Raw genomic sequence first — 26,075 nt, forward strand, 5'->3', positions numbered from 1 at the left:
ATTTTGCTAACGTGAAAGTCCCAGTGGAGACATTAGCACTCAAAGACATTAATGTGGATTTGGGACACTCCCTGAAGGATTTTGATTCCATTAGATGAGAGAGAGAGAGAGAGAGAGAGAGAGAGAGAGAGGAGAGAGAGAGAGAGATAGAGACAGTGACAGATACAATCCTGCTTTGATATGTTTAATGCCATTTAAAGAGAAACTACACCCATTTACCCCAGGCCAGGACACCAAGAGTTCAAAAAGTGAACTCAGTGCAAAAAAAAAAAAAAAAAAAAGAAAGAAAAAAAAAGCTTGGAAAATATTATGTGAAAATTAGTTTGGCATGCGTCTTTGAAATTTTAGATTTCTGGGATGAGCAAATGGGTACAGTTTTCTTTTAACTGTTTTTGAACACCATGTGTTGAGAAGAAAACAACAGAATGGCAATTGCTCATCCAAAATGCTAACTTGTGGCATGGCACAGTCAAGATGGCCTGCCACAGCCACAAGGCAGGTGCATGCTATGCCTCTCACTTCAGTAGTGCGTACGCCACATGTCCCTGCCTTCGGCAACCTCTTGCATTTGCTTTTGGAACCCTTTTGAGGGGGGACAGTAAACATGACTCAACAGAATGTTAGCTGAAGAGAGACTGGCTTTCTTAGCTTGCTGCTAGACAGGCTTGTGAAGAGAGAACCTACGATACACTAGAATAGTGTCTGTTTTGGAATTCTTTGCTGTATCACTTCCTGTGACCCAATACCAGGGTACTAGCTTCAGATCACTTTGTGCTGATGGAATTCAGTCAGGCTGGAGAGTAAAGAGGAAGCTTTTGCATGTAAATCAGCTGCTTCATTTAGACTGAGGTCACAGTTAATGGCAGGCATTACAGATTGTCTGTACCTATCCTAAAAGCCCGGAGGAATAAAACCATCACCTGTAGATTTGAACCATAGGTTGTATAAAATTATTTTTGTAAGGATGCCAAAGCTTCTTCAAACTGGAGCTATGAGTCTGATGTGGTTTCTTTCTTCTTCTAGGAATTGAAAGGTTATTTATATAGACAGCTGTGTCATCCAACTATTTAATGGTCCTATGAAAAAGAGAGGACCCTTCATCTCACTAAAAGTCATTTTACATCTGTCCTATGATGTCTGAGGAGGAGGCCAAATTATAACTCAAGACTATTTCTGAGCTCAAGTTATAATCCTAAGATTTCCATGCTATGGGATAGACAAAGTCTGAAGGTAAAGAGGTAGTTGAGACTCAACAAGACTGTAATAATAAAAAGCAATGGGAAAATCCTTGCTTTCTTATGTTATTTAACTAATAAATCAACAGCCATTCATTTGAAAATATCAAGAGTGGGGAAGAATGCTTGGCACCATGGCTGTAATTGCAGTTACTTTGGAGGCTGAGGCAGGAGGACTGCATGAGTCTAGGTATTTAAGATTATTTTTAGTAACATGGTTAAGCCACAGCAAACAGAAACAAAGCATGTAGAAGTATGAAGGAATGGCATCTATAAGCTATAAATTAGAAAGGAAAATAGAAAAGAGAAATGAAAGACATCTTCACACTTTACAGGTACCACTGAATTATGATCTCTGTGGGCTAGCTTCTGGCTAGGTATTTATGGAGTTCAGAAAAGGAAATCTGTTGCTCAAAATTCATATGCCATTGGTAATTCTATTTATTCAAATCATGATATTCACAACATATCTTTTACTTCTTTAAAAAAGATTTATTTTTAATATTTTAAGGGAGAGAGTGCACATGCGCACGTGTGTATGTGTGTATGTGTATGTATGCCTGCAGAGGCTCTTAAACCCCTGGAATATGAATTACAGACTGTTTTGAGCTGTCTGACATGGGTGCTGGTATCTGAACTTGAGTCCTCTGCATCAGCTGCAAGTGCTTTTAACCACCGAGCTATATCTCTCCAGTTCTTACCTCGTACTTCTGATGATACATTCTAGGGGGCTACAGCTATGTATGTTTATAAGGCATAAGATAGATAGAAATGTTCACTAGCATAGAACAGGTACAATCAGTGTCATGTGTGACATATAAGTAAGTACTTTATCTGTTCAGAAGAAGTAAACCCTCCTAGTTATGGGTCAGCCCTTGGCAGACATACTAAATGGGTCAATGCACAAAAAAGGGCATACATATCAAGCTATTCTAACTAGCCATCAATGCACATTGTGGGTTATATAGGAGAGGTACACAGACACCCCAAGTACCTCTCATAAGTGTGTGGTTCTCTAGTTAAAGTTTACCAAAGCAGGAATGGATAAAGTGAAAGTCACCTGAAGGTCAGCCAAGGCCAGTGAGTCTGCATCAAGTCTAGATATTTATACAGTTATTAATACCATGTGAGAAGTCGACATTCTAATGACATCGTTTTCTTCCTGTGCTGGTGTGAAAAGTTCATTCTTTTACCCATTGAAGAGTGATGGGAGGAATAATTCAGGTCTTCATCTTTTCAAATGAGGCAAATACTTTGCCCACATAAATTGCCCCTGGTACAGGTATCAAAATGTCTTTCAAAACAGTAACAAATGAATTCTCCCCTGATATACCCTAAGAGAATGAGTGAGAACCCATGTTTCCTGGAGGGAATGTCAGTGGAGTTGGGGAGAGGAACAGGCTGAGATCCAAACAAGAAGGACAGAAAGAAACAGAAGGGCAAAAAGAATCAGAATTCAGATGTCCTGGCTTCTAGTTCTGTTGTTTTTTTTTTTTTTTTTAAACAGAATAACCCTTTTTCTAGATTTCTATTCCTTATGAACATTTTGTCTCTTATCATATCGAAGAATAGCCCCATAGCCCTCCTCAACCCCATATGTCTGTGAGTGTGTGTGCACATGTCTGTGCGTGTGTAAGAGAAGGGAGGATGGCATTGCTGGTGTGCTTTTGTAAAGAATTCAAGATTGTCTGGATCCTCAAAGGATGCAATTGAAATCTCCCCCCCCCCCCTAAAAAAAAAACTCTACTGTTTCTTTGATTCCATGGTGCTTACATTTGGGCAGAATTTTCTTTTTCCACCCTCAAATACAGTAGTTGAGACAATCTGCCCACAATGGAAAGCTTTTAAAGCATCAAAAGTGTAGGTGAACCAAATCAGAATTAATCTCTGTGAAAATGTTAACACAGGTACATAGAAAAACTTTAGGAAAAAAATCTACGAAGTTGACAATCCACAGGAAGGTGTCTGACAGGCATCCCAATTCTGTGGAGTGAGACAAGCAAAGAAACATGAAGGTTCCAGGAAATTTATGCTTCCATGCAACGTGAGGCTGTGTTACCATGGGTCTAATTGTCTTGATTATAATTTTCTCTGTGTTCTGACTGCAAGAACCCAGTATAGATCACTAAAGGGAAATTCAGTCCTAAATGTGACTACAATAAGGTATCCTAAGCTCATTGGACTTGACCTGATTGGTGTTCAGGGTAGGCAGCAGTATTTTTATAATAGCAAAATATATGTTGTACTGGGAAAAATAACTCTTAAAATCACAATTTTAAAAGCAAAATGGAAGAAGGTAACTACCATCACCTTCGAACACTTCAGCACTTGCCTGGCTCCATTTCCTTGTGTGGATTTCTCTCTGTCACCTTATTTCATCTTCCTAAACGATGACTGTCAGACACAGTGCCCATTTTCTATGTGGTAATCCTAAGTTTCATAGGTGGTGTGACCTTCCTTGGCCACAGAACCAGTAGGGGCTAAGTTAGGACTCAGATATGAGCCACAGGACACAAAGCCTGTGCTGCATGCCGTGCCTTGCCAGGCCAGACTCCATGTGCTTTTCATGGCATGAAATCAGTGTTGGGGGAATTCTGCCCAGCATCTCTGGTTAGCAGAGTGAATCGCTTTTATCATTTGCCAACATGTCATGGAAAAAAACAAAACAACGAAAAAAAAATTTTTTTTAAACTCCTGGCTCTAGATTTCCTATCAACCACCTGAAGTTTGGCTTGGTTACATATTATTTGAATATCTGACAATCTTAAAAAAAAAGTCTAACGTGAATAAAAATTTTTTCATTTATCCTAGCTTTTACATTAGTTAAAAATCTCCTATTCCTCCATAACAATGTGCCTGGGGAACTCTCTAGCAGCCAGAAATGCATCTGAAAATGCTGAAAAGTCAGAATTTAGGCCTATAGACTGACTAATGTTACCAGCTGTGAATCGGCCTGAACATCAGTAATATGATATTTCCTGCTACAATTTGATTTGGTTAAAATGTGTTTGAAGTTCACCCTTTTATTAACTAGAATTACCACCTCCTGTAACTGGAGGGCCCCTGAGAACAGGCTGCTATTGCAATCCAACCTCCCAACCGTCAATGTTGCATTTCCTGGCAACAAATACTATTACATTGATAACTACAGAAATAGGTCAGAATGTCTTTTCAATAGTTGCTAATGTCCCCCTAATGCCCCAGTCTCCCTTCAATTCTCATGCTAACGTTTTCTCTGGAATTGCAGGAACAACAGCTAGTGCAGAGAAATGACTAGGAGGGAAGGCTGGCCTCCTCTCCGCAGAGCCTGCAACCAACCATGGAGAAAACAGAAAGTTTGAGGAGCCCACGGGTCCCAAACTGAGTTCTACTGCTAAATTTGCTGACCTTGAGGAAAAACTGGATTACCTCTGCACCAATTATACTCTCAAATGTAAACAGGATCCCCCCTTACCATAAAAATGACTCTGTCCAAATTTTCGAAGGAGGATGGAGGTCAGGGTCTTGATGATGTATTTAGTTTTAAACTTATTTTCACTATTCATATAGCCTTACCTACTAGGGTCTTGGCTATGTAAAGTACACACTTATTTTCATGTAAAATCAAAAAGTAGTATTGTGGCTTTTTTTTTTTAATGGGAGACCCTCAGTAACCATCCCGAGGTTGGTTATTTACCTCCATTTCCTCTTTCTCCCTTCCTGGGAAAAAATTTGCTTTTCTGAGTTTACTTCCCCTCTGTGTCTACAGTGAAATGGGGTGAAGTGAGATCATCTGCTTCTATTGAGGAAAATGGCTAAGCCTAGGCTGTCTAGTTTGGCTCAGAAGGAATAACCATCCACTGTAGGCAAGATGCTTGTGATACCCCTTGTTAGTGAAGTACATTTTAATTTGCAGAACTTTGGAAAAGCAAACATCTCATCGTGTGGTTAAGCCACTCATGTCTTGATGCTTTGGCCATTTCAATTCCAACAATTACAGCAGTAGAGGGAAGTTTTAATTTGAAACTGGAGGAAGGGATAGACAAGGAACGTTGTAGAAGGGAATCAGATTAACACTGGACCCTGGGCTCTGTTGGCAAAGGAGAAGGTGACAGGGTGATCAGGATCAGAAAGGACTTAAGTATTCTTTGAGATTTTTTCTGGGTCTGGTGACCTAAGGAAAATCTCCCTGGGGGAAGCCATGAGTTATCTATCAGCTATGCATTTGGACTTCTGGTGTTGGCATGGTTGTGCTGCTTCTAGTTGGGATGAAAGCAATCATTAAAAAGCTTGCCAACTTCTGGGAAGGACAGGTAAACCCAATTTCATATAATTTAAACTAGAAAAAAACTACCTGGCCCAGCATCTCTCTGTTGGATTCCTCCTGTTTCCTTTTCTATAGGAGGAGATGTAAAAGTGGGAGGAGCAGAGAGAAGCAGCAGCTCTTCCTTGATTTGAACCAAGCTTTGTTAGGTCAGCACTGCTCTGGGTCCTCTAGCAACTGTGGGCATTATTAGTGATAGGAAGTGAGAGGAAGCAGGAAGTGATAGGAGGCTTCTTTGGACATGGGATCTTTCCCCCAGCGTTGATAGTTACTTTCTTCTCTCAGTTATGGATGTCTGGAAGCTGGTTAGGAGCCAGGCATGTGTACTTTATGTTTCCAGATGTGGATAACCTGCCTTTCTCTCCCCAGGAGAGCAGGACATATCCTTGACTAGAAGTTAGGAGGCCTGGATATTCGGAGAAGGCTGTTACTGTGAAAAAGGTTCTCATACTTTGCAGTGCCTGCTCCAGACCTTATGGTTCTGTAATTCACACATACCAAGGTTGAGACAGGGGTTACTGTCTACATCTCACACTCAGCAAAAATTATTCTCACTAAGCCAAAGACAGAAGCCTTTAATAGCACTATTATTATTGTTTTTAGTGAGTGATGAGGGGCTTAATAGCTGCTGATGCAGGAGGAATGATGAGGATGGCAGAGGACACATAACCAGCTGTGGCATGGAAGTGGGAGGGCTTCAGTCCAAAACCAGGACTAGAAGATCAACTCGTTTTCCTAAGCTGATGTATTTGATTACATGGTGGCTAAGAAATCACCACAGGGAAGGTAACCTGAATGTAAGATGCAGTTTTTAAGTTTTCAGTCTGATGGCTGATGCCTATTTTAATAACAATGCAAGGCAAATGCTTTACTACCATGATATAACTATTTCTCCAGGAGTTAGCCTTTAGTAAAACAAACAACCAAATACCTCAAACCTCAAACACAAACAAGCAAGCAAGCAAACAACTTGGCTAAGGCAACTATAGAGTTTTTGATTATAAACTAAGAGCGCCTTGATCATAGTCATCTTGAGGTGTTTGGAGGAAGGAAGGGAGATGGGTTCTTTGAACCACATAACTTGGAGAGAAATCTTCAAAGAGTTTAACAGGGGAATAAGCTTCTGAGGAATCAAAAGAGGGGATCATTTTCAGTAAGAGAAGACATGTGACTGATACCTTCAGTTGGCATGCCAGGGAAAGATAAATTCCAGGCAGGCAGGACCTGCTACATAATTTGTAGTGCTCAGGGCTAAATGCAAAATGTGGGGCCTTTTATTAGAAATTATTAAGAATTTCAAGACAGCCACAGTGAAGCATTAAGTTTGAGCATGGAGCCCGTCCACACTGGGGCCTTGTGCAGCAGCACAGGCTGGACACTCATAAGGCTGCCCCTGGTTCCAGTTACCGTTTTGTGCCCAGGCATTCTAGTCACCAAGACTTGTGTCACCAAGATTCAAACTTCAAAACATTTACCATTGTTCTCAAAGCTCGCAGTTAACCCTGCTTTCTTAGGGTAAGGACCCTGATCAATTATCCAACACAGACTAGAACAACATGGGGTCTTGCCTACAGATCTAACAGATTATGAACACACTGGACTCTGCTGTTATTCGTTGTATCCACCAATCCCTACTTTGTCATGATCTCAGGATATCCAGGATATCAATGTCTGGTAACTAAAACACATTTTGCAAAAACACAAACGGAAACAGGCAGAAGTTACTACAAAGGAGCTGGGTCTCCTGGATGAAAGTCCCAATTTCTTTCTGGCCTTACCTTGAGCAAGTCTTAGGCATGTACACACAGGTTCAGAAGCACAGGTGAGTTACCACAATAACTCTTTTCAGTTAGGAAGAAATAGAGGAAATAGGAGAACCCTGCTCCCAGCCCAGCAGAAACTTACTTGTTTCACTAACAGTGTGTTTACTATTCCTTTACTTTCCTCTGCTTATGCTATGGAGCTATGACTTCATTATCCGTGGAAGCTAATTTCTCTTTTCTGGATGCTTGGAAGAGGCCAGAGGAAGAGGCTATTAAAGGGTGGCAGTCATGACTTAAAAAAAAAAATCACATTTTATCTTCACCTGCCCTCTTCAGGTCATTATTATTCCAGTGAGGACTGAAGAGGGGAAAGAGATTAAGGAACCAAGACCAACAACAGAAGAATAATTGCAGTGTAGAGTATGATGAACATAGTCTCCTTCCCAGCCATCATAGGGGCTTTACATATACTGAATCTGACTGTTGGTGGGACCCACAGCTTGGGCAGATGTTGGTGCTGATGACTACTCCTGTTCTTTTTGTATATGCCTTTGTCTCACTTTCTAAAGCATGTTATCTGAACTTTTCCTGGGAAGATGAGCAAATGTCTGTCTATTCACCTCAGATAGGGCACCAGTGACAAACCAAAGAAAAGGTTCCACTCAAGTCAAGCTTGGTAAATGGATGTGTTTGATTAGGCTTACTTACAGGAGCATGGGCAACTGAGAAGTGGTTACTTCACTGAAGAAAATGCCTCATTTCCAACAACTGTTGACTGTTCATACATTCTCAGGAGGGGATGGAGTGCTCAGGAACTATCAATGCTCCATCAATCCCTGGGTAGGAGGGCATTCTCGTGAACCTCTCTTCCCCTCGATGAAGGAGAGATAATGGTTCCAGTCTTGTGTAGGTGTTTTGTGAGTAATCACAGCTACTGAGAGTTCATTAAGGCAAAGGCTGTATCATGCCTGGGTGTAGCGTTTCACAACTAGCTTACTCCTACAGCCACAATTAGACTTTGGTACTAAATCAACTAATATATCCAGAATTCAAGATTTTCAAAGCTATCTATTGGCAAAGCTTATCTTTTATTTTGCCCAATGGGTTTGTACTGTGTTCAGTAAGGCCATTAGGACTCCAGTCTAAGGAGACATGCTTGGATCTCTGTACTGACACCCATTTTCAAAAGCTTTTTCTTTTGCTGAGATGAGAGAGGCTCACTCACTGTTTTCAAGTGTTTTAACAATTGGTAATTAGCAGAGGAGGTCTTAAAATTTATTTAAAAAAGTGACTGACCTTCACAACAGATGCATACACAGGATTCTCCCTGCTGCAAACAGGAAGCTGTAATATGTGCATTTATACATGTCCGCACCATCAGCCTCAGCAGTGCTGCTGTGAAGCAGATGAGGATAGATGGTGTCCTATTTGTTTGACAAATACACTCTCACATGACAGGAAGGGTAGCACTAGGCGAATCTACCTCCCTGGCTCTTCTATCATGCTGCTTTGGAGTCGGAGCACCATTCTTGTTTCTTCTGACCTGATGTAAAATGTTGGACAGTGTAATTTTCCTGTAAGCATGTTTTACTATTTATTTCTCCCCTCTTTCTTTCTTCCTGTCTGAGACTGTATAAATGACTAGTAATTGTGTTTGTTCTTAAGTTTATTCTTGCTTTTTATGAGGTATTATAGATTTTAGCCTTTGAAGAGACCATAGGAAAGAAAGAAAATCTCGGAAATGTATAATTATAAATAATGCTGGGACACTTTGTTTGAGGCAATGGTCACTGCAACGTTGATGCTGGTTCCTGAGATGCATTCCAGCTCCTCTTCCTAAGAGCTGTGAAGTGACTCAGGGGGAAGCAAAGGCTTCTTTGAAGCAAATACACTGCACTGTTCTCATGAGATCCCAGGAAAGGCCAGAGCTGTGTCCTACCTTCCCACGGAACTGCTTTAACTGGGAAATGTCCTCACCTGGAAGTTTGGCTGTGCCTGACCAGTCCCTGACCTTACTTACATGGTGTGTCTTGACTCAACTCTCATGATGGTAGGGATAGGCTATTTTGAAATTAACTCTCTGTTACCTCTTCTGTTGATTTTTCAATTAAAAAAGCAAAACAAACAAACAAAAAACCCCAAATTTCTTGCCTGTTGTCATGTTTCTGCTTAGTGTCTACTAATGACATCTTCTTAGGAAATACAATTTTAATAAATCCTAAATGTAATGTAATAATGGAGGAAAACCAGCAGAGAAAAAGCATAGAATGAATTTTGAAGCTATACCTAATAAATATTTAATTCTGAATTTTCTTCTATCATTCCTTGCTTATTTCGAAATGGCAACAAATTAGTTATTTGTGTTAACCTGAAAAAAACCAGGATCAGGATTGTGAGTTTCTTTTCTGATGGTAGAACCTGTGACATTCTCTGAATCATGACGAATTTGAGTAATGTCTGCTACGTGGAAGTGGTTCCCTTTAAAGGACACTTCGATATCAATCCTTCCCTCTCCATGGCTGCTTTTGTATACAACTCAGACTCTACTTCGAATGGGGCTAAATCTTGTCTGTCTGTCATTCCATCAGGTATCCTCTCTGCAGTTACTGCTCAGACATGCAGGTTGTGCATTTGGGATGGCACACAGTGGACTAGGAAAGGAAACAGAGCTCTGTTGCACCAGTGCATGTATTGTAAGGAAGTAGCTACACCGCAACTGCTTTGCTCTTTTATATTCCAGGCAACACACTGATGAATATAATTCATAATGAACATATTCAACATTTTTCCATCAGTTCAATACATTATTCATAAATATTAGAGATGGGAAGACTTAGTAGATTATGGAGTGCAGACCTCTTCTTTGCACTTTCCTTTTCCTCCATTGTTGATATTAGCTCAAAAACCAAAACTAAAACCTAAGCCAAAACCCACCAACAATAACAAAATAAAATAAAACAACAAAAAAGCATAAGGTTCACAGGCTTCCTAAGTACAACAGAGAATTGAGAAGACTACATTCTGGCCAGGCTGTGGGAGAGGGGAGTTTCTGTCTTTACCTAGGTAGAAGGCTGAGTAATGCGTACTCTTCATGAGATAGGCTGGCCAAGAGAGGAGTGCCACTTTCTGTCCTTGTGGTTGCAGTTCTCCGTTATGTGTTCATAGTCTGACCCTGTAACCTGGTGTGGATTTAGGACTCAGATAGTCCAGATAACTCTAGTTAAGACTCCAGGCATCGACGAGAACCATGAAGAGAAGATGTATAAATGAATAGAGTTAAAACCACTAGAGGATGCTCCCTGGGATTATCTGTACTATCAAGATAGGAAGGCTCTGCAGATGCTCCTGTCTCTCTAGAGGAATAAATGCATGCATTTTAATATTCCCAGCAGCTGGTTCCTGTTGAATGCCATCAGGATGATTCAGCCACCCACCAGGAACACCAGGAACAGCAAGTGCACACACAGAAATCTGCAAAACTTTTTTCTTTTGATGCCAACACTATTAGTCTGGCAAAGTGAAATCCTTCATTGAATTACCAGTTACCCTAAATGTGGCCTTGCTTCCCTCACAAATACCAGTTCACTCTCACATAAGTGGAACTCTGGCAGATTAAAAGGCAACACTCTTCCTGACATAAGCATACCCTGACGTCAGCCCAGCGTTTGCATACCCACATCACCTACCTCATTTTTATTTTTTCACTTTTCACCATCACCTTGAAGGACCAGCATCCATATGCACTCAGTTTCCCCTGTATGTTGCTCTACCTACAGCCAAACCCTCACATTTAATGTTACTTCTATCTCTGCCTTTACATACAAAATAATTTTCATGTTTTTTAGTGTTTTATTATTATTATTATTATTATTATTATTATTATTGTTATTATTATTTTTACCCTTGAACAGTATGTGGTTACATGTTTGGAAAAACAACAACATATAAGAAAACTATATTGACCATAAACCTCATTAATAGAGAATTACAATGCCGTATTTTGGACAATTAAAACTTCCCTACTTGCCTCCTCTCCAAATTTAGCTAAGATTACACCATTAAGGGAAGAAAATGCCAAAGAAAATGACAGCTTGTGATCACCAAGTCTCACTGCTATATTTTCAGGTCTCTAAAGTAAAATCTAGGGACATTCAGCACAGAGTCAGGTGTTGTCAATGGCCATGAAAATATATGGCCAAAGAGGGAATCTATAAACGTAATGAATACACAATTGGCTTATAACAGATGCAACCAAAATTAAATTCGAGATCTTGACCTGCTCTCTGAAGTGAAAGTTTCTAGACCAAGCTACAGACAGCGCTCTAACAAGATCATTAATCACATAAGCCATGAACACAAGCAGATACTTCTGAGGATGCTGCAAAGAGCCATCCTAAGTGGTTGAGGGTCTATGGGGAACCTGAAAGCTAATGTGGCACTGAGAGTGCACAGTGAACAGCACTGATGTCTTTTATGGTGTATCTGGAGGTAGCACTGCCATGACCACTGCTGTCCTAAACCTCCAGGAGAGAATTTAAGGAGGTTTGTGAGGAAGGAACAGGAGCAATATGGGCTTGTATAAGGAGATTCTCTATGTTTTTTCATCCAGATCCCATTATGCAAAAGTCATTCTGCACATTGACAGATAAAATGCTGACCTCAAATTATGATTTTTAATATTATATTAATAGGGAAAAAATCCAGAAGTAGGGCAATAGTAGTGACAGTAATAATAGATTTGATATTGAGTGGTAACCTTTGGCTACTCATTATGCTAAACACCTTATAGATGTCATTTCCTAAAAATCTTTATAATATCCAAGCAAGGTGGCCATTACTTTCCTGCTTACCAAGATGGGAAATGAGGCTCAACAAAATTATGTACATTGCCCCAAATTATATAGAATTGCTTTTTATTTTTACAAACTAGAAGCTGGTCTGTAAAACAGAATATGACAAGAGTCTGTAAAATACACAAGGTGTCATATAAGTTAAGGAGGGAGAATTTGCTCCTCTTTGGGACTCTGAGGAGAAAAGGATGATAAAACGTGGAATATGCTTAGGAGACAAGGAGGAGTCGCCTGTAGCATGTGTCAGCATGCGAGCCAGCATTGCCTGATTAGAAACCAGACTCTGGTGACCAAATGAACGAGCTAAGCAGCAGATTCATAGGGAGGAAGGCAGATTTCTTTTGAAAAGAAATTTGTGACTACAAAGTGCTTTCCTTCCCTTCCTCTACTTTTCTTCTTCTCCATCTTTTCTTGTTTTCATGGGGTCAGGGGAGCAGTGTAAATTCTAGAGAGACCGTAGATCTTGCATTGTGCTTTTCTATCATTTCCCAAAACACTAGGTATCCTCACCACACAGGCTTACCGATGCCCCCTTTAAGGTGAGGTTATTGATACTGAGATAGGAACCCAGAAGGCTTGGTGCCTTTGCTCTCTTCTTCAGTTACTTCTGGAATATCAACCCTCTCTAGCTCTATAGGTCTGTCCTGGGCAGGAGTACACAGTGGCCAGGGAACATTCCTTCATGTCCCACTTTTACTTTTCTCATTTTAAGAGCAAGCTTTGCCATGTGTAAGTTTTCTTATTGGCAAAGTTAGTGGTTTAATCCCAGATAAAATTACTCTGTTAAGTCTCTGGTTCTCTGTAAAGCCCTCTGCTCTTCCCTGTTTAGAACCATTGTTCACAGGAACCAGTGCAAAGCCCCATTGGTCCAGATGAATCTGTGCAGTTTCACTCTCTCTGTTTTAAGTTTTCCAGTTAAAATTCTATTTTCCAAATACAAACCACACACACACACACACACACACACACACACACACACACACACACACACGCAAAATAATAAATTTGTATGGCCTTGTATCAGATGGTCCAACATTCTTTCATTGAGATACTTTAGGTTCCTTCGGTCTTTGAGATACAATAATTATGGTTCTATGATGCTGACATTTACTTTTGGACATTTAAGCTGAGCTTTTTAAATTTCAATCAATAGCATGACAACTAGTTCTCGCAGTTCCACTGCTATGACTCTTTAAGCAGATGTGCACAACAGCTCTCTCTTTACAACCATTATCACCCTGGACAACCAAAGCCTACAATGTTACTGTAATTCCCTGGAAGAGTTGAATTCTGTACTTGATTATACCCTATAGGAAAAGTACTGCCTCTCTATCCACTTTTAAAATTGATTGACTTTTCTTTTCCATGTCTGTTAATTCTGTTCCCAGCCACAAGCTTTAAACATTTCCAATAACTAATCATTAGTCCCTACACTGTCATGGCCTCTGAGTCTCAGCATCCTGACCTTGCTCATTGAGTTCACTCTTACTGATGTAATCACACATGCTTTTCTGTAGTTACATTCGTCATGGTGCTTGCTAGAATTATCATCATCCCTACTGCACCTTAGTTCAACAAATTTAAATATGTTTGGACTTTGTCATCTTTAATTTCTTCAGATAGTTTCAAGGAGATATGTTATTTTACATGATCAATAAATACCTTTTCAGTGAAATGACTCTGATACAGTGATAACAGATTGCTAATTGGGAGCAAAATCTTAAGACTAGAGAATTTTGTAAATTCAGATAGTGGTATTTCATTGACCTTGAATTCACAGGTTCAAAATTTCTTAATGTTAAAAAAGTCCTTCAGAGTAATCTACTAAAGCAATAGATAGAAAACATGTATAATATGTATCTATGTATGCACTGAATTAAATGAACTAAAGAAGAACCTAAGTTTTTTTAAAAAAAGGAATATTCAATCTGATCCACACTGTCCACTCATTGACTTTCTGATGTAGACTAAACGTTCCTTTGCTTTACTTAAAGCCTGAATTTTTGTTTTTCTTTTTATAGTATAAAGACTATAGAGTGGCAATGTCCTTCACAGACAATGCATGCATCTTTTAACTTTTGTTCTTTTTATGGTCATGGTATGTGCATGCATATAAATAAATGCACAATAGTTTAGCTCCAGAAATGTTTACCCTAAACTTTAAAAATGTAGCTTATGTAGAACATTGGATAGCTGGCCTCTCATCATTGCTGTTTATGTTATAAGGCTCTGAGTGCTGCCTTATAAAAGATATATCCATTTATTTTCACATTTAATCTGAAGTGTAGAGTTTCAGGACTGGGAACGGGTTGCAGGTTGTTCCCTCCTGGTTATTTTTGGCTTTAAGTGTATTGATCATTTTATCATTTTCTTGTTTTAAACTGCTTTAAACACAGCACAAATGTTATTCTCATCATGCCAGAAATGGGTTTGGAATTGATTTTGAGTTTCCATTAATTTTACTCTTTGCTCTCTGTGAGAAGTTTTTCACTTGTTTAAATTCAGAAAGATACTTTTGTTCAAAAGATGTGGGAGAGCAACACTTGGGGAGCCTCAGCGGGCCCAGGACACTCAGATGCTCTACTTCACAGAGGCGAAGTTATTGAATTCACTAGCACGGACTTTGCTGAAATTAGTGAAGACTCATTCATCTGAATGCAGTTTCAAGGGCTTCCTCCCTCTTCTCTCCATAGAAGTGCTCAGCAAAGCAGGCATCTTCTGAGAAGCCCGCCTGATTGGTCTGGGTTGGCACTGTTTCAGTGTTTGGCCTACAGCGGCTGCTTAGGAAGAATTTTGTCTCATCCTCTCTATTTTCCTGGAGTGTATCAAACTCAGACACGTGGTGTGCAAAGGAAATCCAAGTCCTCTAAAAATGCTATTTCTTTTGGTAATAAGGCCAATGCCAGTTCTACTTTGGCCAAATGATCTTATCAAGATTTAACAAGAGATACTCAGTAACACCTCCAGTCTGTGGGAAGACATAGATCAAGGAAGAGAACTTAATACATCTTGCATACATATATTTTTCCTCCTGGCACCAGGGAAGGGCAATGATCAAACTTATTATTGGTGCTGAAGATAACACAAACTGACAAGAATGCTGTGACAATTACTCATTTTGATTAATTTAAAAAGAAATAAACAAGTATTTCTTTCTATATTAAGACAGACACTAGAGGTCTATTTTCTGTCATTAATGAAGGTATTTTTGCTTCTATAAAGCACCTCACAAGTCTGCCTTGCCATCCACGGTGCTGTCACAATTCAGAATTTGTAGCGTTTCAGCCAGATTCTCTAGACTAACTAGATGAAACAATTGCATTACAGCATTAAGATTCCTTTGCAAGTCAAATGAAAGGAGAGCCGTACAGTTCACATAGCTTGAAAGTCTTGCCCCGTACACAGCCAAAACACTGTACATGCTATATAGTTTTCTAGGTTTATAGTCCCTTGTATGAAAACTGTTAGGCTTTAACTTCACACTTAGGAGAATAAAGAACCACAGGGAGAAATTTAGATTGGTAAACCCCACTTCCCACCCTATCCTTACTACTCCCCTGCAGTTTGTGTTTCTGAACAAATGCTTTATGTCTTTAAAAAGTGCCAGGGAATCTCTTCCTTCAGCTACACAGGCTTTGGTTTTATGTGTACATCATAATACACCTTAAAACAGAGTCCCACAAACTGCAATGGGACGTTAATTTAAATACAGACTTAGGGGGAAGAGCTCCATCTACTGAATCAGTTAGATCACAGTTTGCACCCTATAGTTATCCCTTCATTACATTAACACTTAGAAGCCCTGGAGAAAACAGATAAGTTGCAGACATGACCATCTTAACAACTAGTTGTGAGCCTAATGCTCTTTGGATATTTCCCAGATGCCCTAAGCCCCCTTTCCTTTGTCCTCCCCAGTTTTCAAAGCTTTCCATGTTTCAATATAAAACAAAAACAGGATGCTTTGCTATGTGAACCATCTCTCGGAAGCAATAGAAAGTCACTGGCATTGAAGGAAAAGCCTTAGCTAGGTGAAGGAAATATGCATGAAGAAAAACTCTGTCCCTGGCAGGTTAAATAAACTAGGAAAATGCAAAAAAAAAAAAAAAAAAAAAAAAAAGAGCAGCTTCCTTACTCCCCCTACCTTGTATGATTTTCTGAGAAATGCTACAGCCTCCAGGACCAGCTCCTTGGCTCTCCTTGGCGGAAGTGTTGCTGTGGCATTGGGAATTTGCTGTGGCTTCTAAGATTATAGGGAAATGCTTCAGCAAGCCAAAAAGTCACAAACAAAATTCAAAAGAAAAAAAGAGCCTAAAACAGCTGATTTTTATTGGAAAAGGTCTTGGCATTTCCCTACATATGCCACAATTTTTGTTGGTAGTTCCTAGTTCTATGATCATGTCATACTTATTATCATTGTTTTTTTCAGGGTTGGTGATGATACAGCTGGAAAAATGGACCAACAAGATGTAAGGTAAAGATGATATCTCCTGTTTGTTTGAAAGCTTTCTAGGAGAACACATGTTTAAAAGTTTCTTTCTCAGAATACTAGTGACATATAGAAACATTTATTCTCTCTAGATTAGAAAAGAATAAAAGAAAAAAATTGAAATAAAAACAAAATAGAAAACCACTTGTTAACACACTAACAGATATAGAATAAAGCAAGTGGTATCTGAATAAACCAGCATTAATACATCTGCATAAAATGAAGGAGTGTGCAAGACCTATAAAATAGAAATTAAGGTAACTTATAAGAATATAAACATGCTTAGAAGTGTATGTGGATAATAATCAGATAGAGGCAACAGTTTACTGGATTTTTAAATTACAGAAAAATGATAAAATAACAAAAGCTCACTAATTTTTTATATAAAAATAAAATTAATATAAATGTTAAGTGGCTTCGTGTTATTTTTGCTGTATATGCAAGTATGCACAGATATGTATTTACATATACCTGAAATACACACACATACACATACTATACACACACACCACAAGACACACACACACACACACACACACACACACACACACACACACACAAATTAATGTTGTTTGGCAGTGAAAGATAATATGAGGAATGAAAAGCAAAACTCTTATTTCAAATTGGGTATTGAAAATATCAGTAGGCTACTTATAGGCTTGTTAATATTTCTTTTTAACACCCTGAATTTTCAAATTTGATCTTAAGCCACATAAAGAAAACAGAATTAGAAAAGCAAAATGTATTTTGTTAAAAAACCTGATCACTTTCATTTATTAGAATATTTAAAATTCATAAAACAAAAATACAAAAAGAAAGCAATAACAACAAAACCCAAATGGCTAATTCGATTTTTAAAAAATCTTTTGAAGACAAGTTCAGTTCTGAGACACAAATAAGTATGAGAAATTTCATCTTAGAGGGTAACTTGTTTGGATAGTTATAAAAGCCCCCAAAATGAAAAAAAATTTCTACCATAACTATAACAAACAAGAAGAGCAATATCCTAGCAAGAATCAATCAGAATTGCAAAGCTTGAGAGGGACATTGCAGACCTGGGAGAGATGACTACATGAGGCAATATCAAACCTAGCTATGGAGATAAAGCTTTCTGGAAAATGGGAAGTATTACCATTAGTGACAGGAAAGACTGCACTTCAGCAATGACAACAAACAACAACCAAGAACACCTGGGCATGTCTCTGCAGAAGGAAAGTAGAGGACTAAGTAAATGAGAGATCTACTTCTTTTGTCATTTGCCTTTGGAAGGCTGGCTTAAAGAAAAAAAAAAAAAAGCTTGTACAAAAGATACATGTGTTTCTTTTCTGGTATTATTACAGGCCCACCTAGATTTAGCTTTCGATTCCAGATGAGATCAGACATGTTCAGACTAGCACATCCTTGCTCTGTAAGCGCTGAGCTTCCAGCATTTTACTGGCAAATTCACGTATCCCTAAATTTATGCACAATAGATGCCCCTGAAAATCTGCAAATCTTCTGTTTCAGTCAAATTCCTCACTGAGTTAATTTTTTGTCTCCATTTACTAGTACTAAGCCGGAAAGTTAAGGCAGGCAACTTGCATAGGAAAGAAGTTGAATAGTACTTACCCTAAGTACAGGGTGCAAGCCTTAGTGGGCAGTTCACTTTTTCTCTATGATAGTTAGAAGGGTATCCAGGTCTGAACTCAGCTCTTGCCCCTTTCCCTTCTGGAAAACTGAGTAGACTCACTGAAGGTGCCTCAGAGAAGGATCACACAAATCGACAGCCTTACCTGTGGCCATTCAGAAGACTGCACTTTGGTGTGTATTTAAAACTATGAATAAAGTCAGAGACAGCGCATGCTCAGCAGGCAATTTAAAAATATTTATAACATTGTTGTCTCAAAAACAAATTTCCTCAAACAAAGCAAAACTCACATTTCTTATCCATGCCAAGTTTAATGTTCTGAGACAGAGCTGTTTTGGAGTTTTCCGTTGGGGGAAAAAGGTTTCTCAATTTTTTTTTTTCTTTTTGCCGAAGGAGAATAGTTCTCCCTTCCCTTTTGGGTACTCTTAAAGGGGTGGAATAAATTTCTCTCCAAGTTTCAACAAAATTCACCATTGGTTATGAAAAGACATTGCACATTAAAGGTTCACGAAAAACAATTTCAGAGCAAGTAACAAGAAACTAAAAACTACAGGTCTAAAGTGTGTAGCAGTCACCTGAGCCTTTAAGGCAGTTTTGTGTGTTATAACACACACACACACACACACACACACACACACACACACACACACGTACACACAATCAGGATCTAGTATACTCTGTACGGCAAGAATAATGTATAGACAACCTTATGCATATCGAGAGAAGTTATGCCCTTTTTTCTAAGTAAAATCTGAATTCTTCAAAACTAAAAAAGAAATGCATCAAATTTTAGAGTAAATCCAGCAATAACTGTCAATATAACTGCTTTTCATAGCAAGTGTGGAAAGGTAGCCGATCACACATTAGTCAGTGAAATTTTGAGATATACAAAATAAAAATTTGATTGAGTTAAGGTTTTAAAAGTACTAATTGAAGCAGGAATGTCTGTCTCTCTTCTATTTGGGAATTTCTCCTTCTCTGCCTTGAATACCCTAAATATCCCATTTATCATTTCTCACCAAACCCAGAACGAACAGCCCACGGATCTCAAAGACCTTCTTTAAACCTCTTACTTAATTCTTAAGTCTCTGAATGGATTGTAACTCCTGCTCCACTTTCCAGTGGTGCTCAGCTGGCCTCACAAAAGCTCCACAGACATATCCTTAACTATCTCTGATGTTTGCAAGCTCAACAGAGAGTGCCGGAAAAAAAAAATCGAGGATTGAAAAAAAGTTTATTAAAGTGAAACTAGGAGTGCGGATTTGGAGAAGTTGTCTCTACTTTTATTTCCCTCCCAACTCTGCACAGGTGTTTCCTAACTTACACTGCAGGGCAGGCTGCTGAGGGGGAGGGGAACATGAAGGTGAGGGAGTGGGCCAAGGTCTGACCAGCAGGCATTTAGCAGCTGCAGCCTCCTGTGTTAATGGATGTGTTTAAAAATGGACCCCCCAAAAAAGCTCAGAATGAGGTTTCTTTTTGGCAAGTGATTAAACCACTATACTGAAATAATTAAAGCTTTGTCCTTAAATAAAGCATCAGATCAATAGAACAAAAACAAAGATAAAAATTGCACACACACATGCATGCGTGCACACACTCTGACACACATACACAAAACTAGCGGGTGAAGGGAGAAGGAAATTAAATAAAAGAAAACAAACAGAGTCCTAACAGGCCATTCTCCAAAAAGAAATCTAAATAAAAAGTCATATGATATCTGATAGTGCAGGACACGTCGCCAAGAACCAGAGCGGATTGCCTCCAGGAAGAAAGGGCCAGTGTATTCCAGCTCAAAGAGCTTTTCTTTCCTCCTCCTCTATTTTTTCCCCTTTCTCCTCGACTGTGAATGTGTTACTCTCAGGTCAGAGCTACGAAGAATCCCAGAATGACAGCTATCACCTTTCCCTGTACTCTGACGGCACAGCCAGCTGATGGAAGCTGCCTGCTTGGATCAAGGGGAGCCACTGCTGCTTTCAGCAACAGCCTCTTCCTAGACCCTCTGTCCCTCTGAGAAAACACTCTGGTCACATCAAAAACCAGAGAGGGAGAGGGGAAGGGTGGGGAGAAGAGACACACACAAACCAAAATATGCAGGTACAACAGCTGCAGCAACAAAAGGGTTCAGAAGGAAAAAGAAAAAAAGAAAAAAAAAAAAAGAAACCAAGGGGGGGGTTGAGGGGGGAAGGAAAAAAATCCCCAAACCTCTTGCTTTCAATCTAAAACTTTTTAAAGACTTAGTTTCTTTTATTTTTGATGGCTGACTTACATTTTAGGATTAATTTACTCCTCAAGCACTATTAAAAGCATTACAAATTCTACAAAAATATAGACATCTGAGCGTAATTCAAGAATTTTCCTCAAGAAAACATGTAACCATAACAAGTGATCTAGCTTAGAAATTTTGGATTTGCCCAAACTTCCCCTACTTCTAGTATCTTTCCATGAGGTCAAGTGCTAGCTCGGCCACCCAGTGCCAGGTTTAATGTGAGGGCCATTACTGAAGGAGCACACACATAGAAGGGCTCCCGAAAAGACTCCTTGTTATCAAGTTACTTCAAACACAAGGCACTCGGACCTCCCAGCCGGGAGGGCTGACTAGTGAGGCGTTGCCCTCTGCCCCATAAACACTGTGCCCTTAAGAAACACAGATAGACACACATTTCATAAATATGGGAAAATGTATATGTCTGTAGTATTTCTTACAGTTTCCCCTCCCAGGGATAATGAATAGATTATATTTTCCCATAAATGGGAGGAAGAAGAAGGAAAGAGTTTCTGATTCGTGAGCAACTGTTATAGCTGCTTCCTCTGAGCCACAGTTCTGTGCAGTTAGCTGCTCAGCTAATCTGGGTTTTCGGGTTTTGAGGCGCTTGTGGCAATTTACCCTTTGCTCAGTTTAGTGTCCATCATGTACGTTCCAAAGATTTCCAAACAACAAGCAAAATATAAATGCATTACAAAGTAGAACTTTTAGAAAGAAAGCATTTCCTTGGGTTTATCATTCAAGGATATTACTATAAAAATATAAATGTACAGCAAGTATTAAAAGATAAAACTGTTTACCACACTTTGCAATACAGTTAACATCCTGATTTTTCTTTTCTTTTGCTAGAGGATTAATTTGAAAATGGTAAGAATTCTGGACTGTTTGCTATAAACACAAATTCGTAGTGGAAATACACACGCACAGGCAAAACATCAAACAGAATACAAAGCTACGTGGCAATCAGAATTGTTGAAAAACCTCTGTCTAGGTTATATTTTTCTTGAACCAATATATCATAGACAGGACAAGTAATGTCTCGGGGGGGGGTTGGCCATTTATGACATAGAAACAAAATATAAAAGATAACTATCTACCCCTTTACTACCTTCTCTTTTAACTGACAAGTGACACAGTGACGCCTTTTCAGCAGATGGATGCAAAAACTTGCGAGATCAAATGAACTGATGTACCCCATTGGTATTTGGGGAGCTCAAATCTCATAATTAACTTTTTACCCAAGTGGCAAAAGTAGAGGATGTTCTTGCCACTAGATTGATTATTTGATGGGCTCTTGCTGTTTCTCCTACAAGATTCCAGGGACACAAAAATGGTAGAGACAGGCTAGGAGAGAATGCAACCTGGGCAACTTTTACTGTGAGTAGGAAAGAACAGCAGAGTGAGCAGAGGAACAGTTGAATTTAGAAAGATTGGAAGAGGAGAAAAGAGCAACACAGCCAACTTAATTAGTCATTCCTTTTAATTTTTCATGTATATATGTAGGGGTGATTGAGAGAAAAGATAACTAGGTTTCTTCTGAATGTCTTTGTGTCTTTATAGAGTAATGCTCTGTTCCTGTCTCTCTCTTTTTCAGGCAAAAAACTAATAAAAATAGAAAAACATATATCAGACATTAAGCCCCCCCTCCCTTTGTAAAGAACTCTTTGTTCTCCAGTGAAAATGCTGAAAAATCCCCGGGCAGCTACTCCCTGAAACAAGTGCAAAACACTTAGAGGCTTTTGGGCTGGCTGGGAGCCAGGAACCCTCCCGCTGTCTGGTTAGAAGAGGAAAAAAAGAAGAGAGGGGAAGAGAGATGGGGGAGAGGGAGAGAGGGAGGGAGGAAAAGAGAGAGAGAGAGAGAGAGAGAGAGAGAGAGAGAGAGAGAGAGAGAGAGAGAGAGAGAGAGAGAGAGAGAGGAGAGGAGAGAGGAGAGAGAAATTGGAGCTTCCTTTTAACAGACCCTAGGAAGCAGCGTTTTTTCTTTTTCTTTCTTTTCTTTTCTTTTTTTTTCAAAACTGGCGGTCAAGCGTTAAGTAACTCCCGTCTAAATCCACCTGCTAGAAATGAACTTGGGTACCCCCCCAGGGGTGCACAAAGACAGGGAAGACAGTAACACACTCCACACACTCTCCCACCCCCGTGTACTGCTTCCATTCTCCCTGCTCCCATACACAAATGCCCACAGCTTCTCACGCCGCCCCTCTTACCCCCCAACAACAAACACAGCAAAATACATGCTCCCTCAGTCTCCTTAAAAAAAAAAAAAAAGCCTTTCCACCTCGGTTGCGACACAGTGATAAGGGGTAGAACATCTCATACCTGGTGTGAATGCTAATCAGTCAGGAGTTCTCCTTTTCCCAAGACAGGGAACTGTTTCCTTCCAAATTTATTAGAACCTCCTCCACTGCCTCTTTGAAAAACCTTCTTTGTCACCCTCTCCCAAGTCCCGATACTTCTTTAAAAAAAAAATGGCTTCGGAGCTCCTTCTATTCTTGATATTGATTCTCTCTCTCTCCCCCCACCCCTCCTCCTCTCTCCTGTCTGTGTCTCTTCTGAGTGGTCTATTGATAAGTCCCTGGAGGCACTGGGTCAGCCTGCCCGTAGGAAACCAGACACAATGCACAAATCTCCGAGTGCCATTCTGCCATCAGCAAGCAGACCACGTTTAGGAGAGAGAGAGGGAAAAAAAACAGTAGAGCAAGAGACAGAGAGAGAGAGAGAGAGAGAGAGAGAGAGAGAGAGAGAGAGAGAGAGAGAGAGAGAGAGAGCGCAAACGAGGGAGGGAGAGAGACAGAGAGGAAGAGAGAGGGAGGAGAGAGAGGGAGAGACAGAGACACACTGAGGAGAGAGAGTGTGAGAGAAAAAGACTGATTGGAGCAGGAGGGAGGGAGAGAGAGAAAGGGAGAGGGAGAGAGAGCGCGAGAGGGAGAGCGACACTGCCAGTCAGGTTAATCATCCCTACTTTAATTAGCTGTTCGGCTTAGACATAAAACAATTGAATTTGAATGATCTGTCAGCAGGCTCGGCTGAACCAGAGGGGAAAGCGAATATTACAAAAAGACTGTTGGTGTGTTCTGATAAGCAATACTGCTCGTACTGACAAACCCTCAAAGGGGGAACTATTAAAACTTACAACTAAACAAAAAGTGCAGATACAAATGGCACTAGACAGAGGTCTTTTTAAAAAAATGCAGTTTTCTCCCCTAGTTTTATGAATCATGCATATTTGTAAGCAGGTGCCAGCATATTGGGGGTTTGTGTGTCATGTGTGAAAGTTTATTAACGATGGTCTAGGAGTGTAGCAGACAGATGCTGCAGAGAACAAGACAGGTACAGTCAGATGCCGGATCTAGATCTTGGAGGGAGATGGATGCTGGAAAAAGAGGCACCATGGAAAGAGATCAGCACAGACAAAGTCAGTGGGCAGACAGGCAGACAGATTTTAGGCATGGTACGATCTTGTCTAAAAGGCAAAAGTTCTGATGCAATAATAGGTGCAAAACAATCCATCCATCCTCCTCTCCCGGGTGCACTCCAAGGTACAGTTAAAATGGATTAATCTTTGTGACAAACAGAGCTGGCAAGGCAGACTACGGAAGACACTGAAGGCGATTTGCAGACCCAGAGAATACAAAGCTGGAAGAAGACCTACAGATGAACCTCTCCCACACCTCATTCAGCAAGGGAGGAAACTGAGGCCCAGAACCTCAGAGCAATAAATCACAAAGGCAATAACTGTGCTAACGCTAGAACCCAGAGTTCTAGAAGCCTGGAAAGCTGTTTCATGTTTCACCAAACTGCCAGAATTCCTTAAAGATTCTGGCCCAACAGACATGAAAATTACTCTTGCCTCCAGGATAACAAGATTCCTCCATCTAAAGAAATAGTACAAAACCCTCCATTTCCCCCAGATGTCTATATTCAAAGGGAAGTAAGTTTTTATTTTTTTCTACTCATTTTCAGAGTAGGGCAGACAAATGCAACATTATGGGGTCCAGTCTGAACAAGGTATAGCTTGTGCTACATTTTCAAGCTAACACAGGCAGTGGATTGATCTGCAAAGACCTCGCCCAGACTTTATAATCTCCTCGGTGAACATCATCTGCTGTGTGCCATCATTTAAGAAGATGTGGCTTTTTCATACAACACATTTCTAAAATATGGGCACCGTGTGGATGAATGAGATTGAATCTTTCAGTTAATGATAGAGTTTTAAATTACTAATGAGATTTTCTACCTAGACAATTAGCTATGGGCAACTTTTCTGATACATTTCAATTGAAAACAAGCCACCAAAATAAAAGGGGGGCAATTGGATTATTTGCTCATGAATTTGATTACATCGTTTTGGGGACACTCGATCACATTTACTAACGAGTCCTCTCTTGAGAACAGAAAATTGAGGGTGTGTGTTTTAAAAGCAGGGGTGCTTATAAGAAGAAAGGTGCCATCAGATGTTACTGGAGAGATTAAGCCTCTCATCCTAAAACAAGAATCATGATGTACATAAAAGCAAAAACTGTCAGTCATGCTTCAGTAACTTGATGCTACTTGGGGTGAAAGAAGAAAACCGAAAGAAATGTCAGGCACCTGGAGCCCACTCAAAAGCAAGGCACCCAAAAGAAGTCATAGCCCAAGTGATTTAGTTTATTTGCACACTGTGACTAGCCGAAGTACAAGGTCCACAGCCAGTTTGGAGGTGAGACAGAGACAGAGACAGAGAGAGAGGACTGATTTTGACACTGGCTGATCTTCCTGCAGGTCTCCAAGTGTATGATAAGGGAAGCCCAGGGCAAGTAAGGGAGGGGTTTTTCAAATGCATGCTGGCACGCTGCATATGGAGGGCACAAGCTTCACAGCAAACACAGCTTTATAACATTTCATGAGACACAGCTTTGCTCAGAGCCTCAGTTTTTCCATCTACAAAAAGTGATGATACTGGTCCAGTTGAAGATAGCAGACTAATATAAGGAAAGTAGGCAGACTTGTAACTACCTGGTAGTTATTGAGGAAGGCTTGATATGAAGGTTAAATAAGCACAATTATGAACTATGGGTGTGCTGAGTGTATTCTATCCAAAGTCTGGCAGTTCAGGACATAAAACCAAACAAGAAAGCAAAGATGGAAGATGCAGACATATTAGAAAGCTCTGGCAATTGAGATCAATGAAGTTTAGAACCCTAAATTTCTAAAATATAAACTTACAAGGTGTTAGTTCATCTGAAAGTCACAAAATTTCATTATTCTCAAATTCAAGAGTATTTTCTGACTCACAATAAGGATGATAGCCAGTATATTCTGAGACAGTTGCTTTGGATTCAGCACTGTCAAAGCAACACTGTGAGTTAGGTACTCCAGTGACTCCATTTCATAGCAGTGGAGACTTAACTACAGTGAGGTCATGAGATTTGCTAAATTACAGAGCTGTAAACAGATCTGGGATTAAACCCAGGCAATATAACCCTAAACCTGCATTCTCAGCAACAGTCCTATCCTGGCACCCAGTAGGCTTCATAAACTGGTAGATTAAATGAACAGCAAATGAATA

General features: G+C 39.8%; 1 protein-coding gene across 12 annotated transcripts in view; it reads right to left on the reverse strand.

Annotated features, from left to right (window-relative positions):
• The window catches only part of Zbtb20 (zinc finger and BTB domain containing 20), a 760,216-nt gene that overhangs the window by 118,935 nt on the left and 615,206 nt on the right, over nucleotides 1-26,075 (reverse strand). For 4 of the 12 annotated variants that reach the window (XM_035444554.1, XM_027412661.2, XM_027412663.2 and 1 more), the window contains one exon: nucleotides 18,246-18,451. The exons of the other annotated variants lie outside the window; for them this stretch is intronic. The gene's annotated coding sequence lies outside the window, so the exon portion shown is untranslated. The remainder of the gene's footprint in view (nucleotides 1-18,245; nucleotides 18,452-26,075) is intronic. 12 annotated transcript variants of the gene reach the window in all.

The sequence above is a fragment of the Cricetulus griseus genome, chromosome 4 (assembly GCF_003668045.3).
Source record: "Cricetulus griseus strain 17A/GY chromosome 4, alternate assembly CriGri-PICRH-1.0, whole genome shotgun sequence".
Taxonomy (NCBI): Eukaryota; Metazoa; Chordata; class Mammalia; order Rodentia; family Cricetidae; genus Cricetulus; species Cricetulus griseus.